Consider the following 4999-nt stretch of genomic DNA (forward strand, 5'->3'; position numbering starts at 1 on the left):
GGCTTCTTGTTCTTGGTGTTCACATGATAAGTGACTGGAGGTTTCTATGGACAGGGTTGGACTGCCTCTACTTTGTAGATTATTTCCCGGGCTTTACTGAGGACCACACTGATGGGGGTGGGAGAGCTCAGCTTTGACATTGACCGTAGGCAATGTTTGGGTCCTCTTCATGCTTTAAGGTTGGGCTCCAGTGTCCACCTTGAGGGGTGTCTGTTAGAAGCTTCATCCTGAACAGAACTTTGGCACCAGTGATGGATGTAGCAACAATGGGTGTCTATGAAATATGAGGTTCTCCTTTCAGGCTGCCTTGCACAGCTCTGTGATGTATTAGTGATGCCATTTCAACAGTGAGAAGTGTTCAACAGTGAGACAGGCTTCTGTCTCTCTCTCTTTCTGCCTCAGACAGTCCTGTGTGTCTCTCCTGTATGGATCTGTACTCAAATCTTTTCATGTAGCCGCCATGAGAACACAGGCATTTGCCGTCAGATTAGATCACGCCCCATCTGTGGATACGGAGAAATCAGCAGAAGATGTTACAGAGGAGGAAAAGATTTCCCTCCTACCAATCTCGTACCCATCTCTCCCTGGGCCTCTCCCATGATGTCAACAAGGTTTTCTACTTCTTGTTTTCCTCTAGTGTACGTTTTAGATGATTTTGGTACTTTCTTTACTCTCAGTCTAAACACTTTTTTTTTTTTTCCAACTAAAAAGATGAGAAAACAAAACAAATGGAATAATCGTCAAAGGAAGTTGTTGTGGGTTGAATTCTGTCCCCCAAAAGATCTGTCCAGGCTGTGGCTCCTGGAACCTGTGAATGGGATCTTATTTAGAAGTAAGATCGCCCGGGCACGGTGGCTCATGCCTGTAATCCCAGCACTTCGGGAGGCCCAGGAGGGCAGATCACCTGAAGCTGGGAGTTCGAGACCAGACTGATCAACATGGAGAAACCCCATCTCTACTAAAAATATAAAATTAACTGGGCATGGTGGCACATGCCTGTAATCCCAGCTACTCGGGAGGCTGAGGCAGGAGAATCGCTTGAACCCGGGAGGCGGAGGTTGCGGTGAGCCGAGATTGCGCCATTGCACTCTAGCCTGGGCAACAAGAGTGAAACTCTGTCTCAAAAAAAAAAAAAAAGAAGTAAGATCTTTGCTGATGAAATCAAGTTAAGATGAGATCATTAGGGTGAGTTCTAAATCCAATATGACTGATGTGCTTATAAAAAAAAAAGAGATGGCCAGGCGTGGTGGTTCACGCCTGTAATCCCAGCACTTTGGGAGGCCGAGGTAGGTGGATCACCTGAGGTTAGCAGTTCGAGACCAGCCTGACCAACATGGAGAAACCCCGTCTCTACTAAAAATACAAAAAAGTAGTCGGGTGTGGTGGGGTATGCCTGTAATTCCAGCTACTTGGGAGGCTGAGGCAGGAGAATCACTTGAACCCGGGAGGTGGAGGTTGCGGTGAGCTGAGATCGTGCCATTGCACTCCAGCCTGGGCAACAAGAGTGAAACTCCATCTCAAAAACAAAACAAAACCATACAAAACAAAAAACGCCACAATTTCTTCAGCATTGCTGACCACTACTATGATTGACCTTTGGTTGATCAACTCTATAATTTTAGAATAATTGCTGTCTTTGGGGCTCCCTCAAAATGGCCATTTGTGAAGTGAAACTTATGAGTGATAACACCTACGGGAGGCTCGTATGTTTCCTTCTATTACAGTCAAGTTTTTGTTGTAGTCGTTGTTTTGTTTTGTTTTGTTTTTGAGACAGAGTCTCACTCTGTCATCCAGGCTGGAGTGCAGTGACGCTATCTTGGTTCACTGTATCCTCTGCCTTCCAGGTTCAAATGATTCTCCTGCCTCAGTAGGAGAATCCCAAGTAGCTGGGATGACAGGCGCGCGCCAGCATGCCCAGCTAATTTTATTATGTTTAGTAGAGAAGGAGACTTCACCATATTGGCCAGGCTGGTCTCGATCTCCTGACCTCGTGATCTGCCTGCCTCGGCCTCCCAAAGTGCTGGGATTACAGGTGTGATCCACCGCGCCCGGCCTTGCAGTAAAGTTGTGTCGATGCATCTTTTCGGGATTTTTTTTTTATCCTTCCAAAGACTCCCCAGTGTAAAGTTTCTCTTTGGTTGGTTGGGCTTGAATTCTTTTCTGACACCGAGTCTCACAGTGAGAGGCAGGACAAAGGTGTCCATACTGGCATATTATACCACTTCAATGAGCCAGCATTTTTTTCCTTTACACTCTCATGTTACATTAGCAATTAGGGCAGGTTGTTTTTGCCTTTGATTTCTGACAATTGGATTTGTTTTGTTCTAGCCTTAAGGAAGAAATTGCAATCAATTCTTATATGTTTATGGTGGTAATGTAGACGTAACATACTGTTTGCCATTTTGACCATTTTTAAGCATACAGTTCCGTGGCGTTAAATACATTCATAATGTTTATTTTATATTATTTATTTTACTTTAAGTCCTGGGATACATTTGCAGAATCTGCAGGTTTGTTACATAGGTTTACATGTGCCATGGTGGTTTGCTGCACCTGTCAACCTGTCATCTAGGTTTTAAGCCCTGCATGCATTAGGTATTTCTCCTAATGCTCTCCCTCCCCCAGCCCCCTACCCTCTGACAGGCCCTGGTGTGTGATGTTCCCCTCCCTGTGTCCATGTGTTCTCATTGTTAAACTCCCACTTATGAGTGAGAACATGCGGTGTTTGGTTTTCTGTTCCTGTGTCAGTTTGCTGAGCATGATGGTTTCCAGCTCCATCCACGTCCCAGCAAAGGACATGGTCTCGTTCCTTTTTATGGCTGCATAGTAATCCATGGTGTATATGTACCACATTTTCTTACTCCAATCTATCCTTGATGGGCATTTGGGTGGTAACCATTGTTTTCTCTGTCTTTATACATTTGTTTATTCTATATTAAACTGCAATTTTTTTTTTTTTTTGAGATGGAGACTCACTCTGTTGCCCAGGCTGTAGTGCAGTGGTATGATCTCAGCTCACTGCAACCTCTGCCTCCTGGGTTCAAGTAATTCTTCTGCCTCTGCCTGCTGAGTAGCTGGGATTACAGGTACATGCCACCACACTCAGCTAATTTTTGTATTTTTAGTAGAGACAGGGTTTCACCATCTTGGCCACGCTGGTCTGGACCTCCTGACCTTGTGATCCACCCATCTTGGCACCCCATAGTGCTGGGATTACAGGCGTGAGCCATCGCACCTAGCCTACAATATTTTAATAATGAAAGCGTGTGTAGGCCGGGCGCGGTGGCTCATGCCTGCAATCCCAGCACTACGGGAGGCCGAGGTGGGCGGATCACAAGGTCAGGAGATTGAGACCATCCTGGCTAACACGGTGAGACCCCATCTCTACTAAAAATACAAAAAATTAGCCGGGCGTGGTGGTGGGCGCCTGTAGTCCCAGCTGCTCAGGAGGCTGAGGCAGGAGAATGGCTTGAACTCGGGAGGCGGAGGTTGCAGTGAGCCGGGGTCGTGCCACTGCCCTCCAGCCTGGGGCACAGAGCGAGACTCCGTCTCAAAATAAATAAATTAATTTTTTAAAAAAGTGTGTGTAGACGTGAATGTATACCGATGGTTTCCAGCTTATGATGGTTGATTTTGCAACTTTTCAGCTTTACGGTCCGTGCATCAAGATACTCAGTGCATTTTTGAGTTAGGGTATGTGGAACCACGATGGACTCGTGGGGAGGTCACCCCACTGGAAGTCAAGGAGCCTCCCTCTGTGTGTGTGTATATAGGTTCCTCACCCTCTAAAAAAAACATTATGAGCGCTGTGGCCACCCCTAAAGTGCAGCAGGCTCATGCGTGCAGCCCGCCTGGGCTGGAATGGTGTTTGTAGATATGGGTGACAACTGGACAGCCCAGGTCTTCAGGCAAACCCTCTTGTTGCCATGGCAACAGGTGGGCCCTGCCGGAAGAGCGTGAACCGGGGCCCGCCAGCAGGTGGCAGCATGGAGCAGCCGATGGAGCCCAGCTCCGTTCGCTCCAAGACTGCACCTGTCAGAGGCAGGCAGGGCTGGGGGGACCACGAATGGGGGAAAAGCAAACCGCCACCAAGGACCCGCATGCTTTACCTTCCACCTTTTTTTTTTTTTTTTTTTTTTTTTGAGATGTTGTCTCGCACTGTCCCCCCGGCTGGAGTGCAAAGGCATGATGATGCTGGGCCACCAACCTCCTGGGTTCAAGTGATTCTCCTGCTTCCAGCCCCCAGGGTTACAGCACCTGCCACCACGCCTGGGCTAATTTTTGGTATTTTTTCATTATTATTTTTTTTGTTTTTGAGACGAGTCTGCTCTGTAGCCAGGCTGGAGTGCAATTGGCACATCTTGGCTCACTGCACTCCCTCCTGGGTCTGGCAAGGATATCCTGGCTCCCCAGCCTCCCAGTAGCTAAATATAGGCAACGCCACCACGCCAGTCCGGCTAATTTTTTTTTGTATTTTTTTTTTTTGTAGGCTTTTTTTTTTTTTACTGGAGTTCACTTGGCTCTTCCCAGGCTGAGTGCCTGGCATCGAGGTTGGCCTGCTCTCTGCAACCTCCACCTCCCAGTCTCCAAGTGATTCCTCCTGCCTGAGTTTCCCAGTAGCTAGTTATAGGCACCTGCCACCACTGCTAATTTTTTTGTTTTTTGCTCTTTGTTGCTTGGTTTTTTTTTTTTTGAGACGAGTCTTGCTCTGTCACCCAGGCTGGAGGAATGGCACTATTTCACTGCAACCTCCACCTCCTGGGTTCAAGTGATCTCCTGCCTGAGCCTCCCAGTAGCTGGGGGTTGTGCACCCGCCACCACGCCTGGCTAATTTTTCGTTTGCTTTTTCGAGATTTGAGTCTTGCTCTGCCCACCAAGCTGGAGTGCAATAGCACTCCATCTGCTCACTGCAACTCCACCTCCTGGGTTCAAGCTTATTCTCCTGCCTCAGCTCAATCGAGTAGTTGGGGTGACAGGTGCCCACCACCACGACCGGGCT

Source organism: Papio anubis, chromosome Y (assembly GCF_008728515.1).
Source record: "Papio anubis isolate 15944 chromosome Y, Panubis1.0, whole genome shotgun sequence".
Lineage (NCBI taxonomy): Eukaryota > Metazoa > Chordata > Mammalia > Primates > Cercopithecidae > Papio > Papio anubis.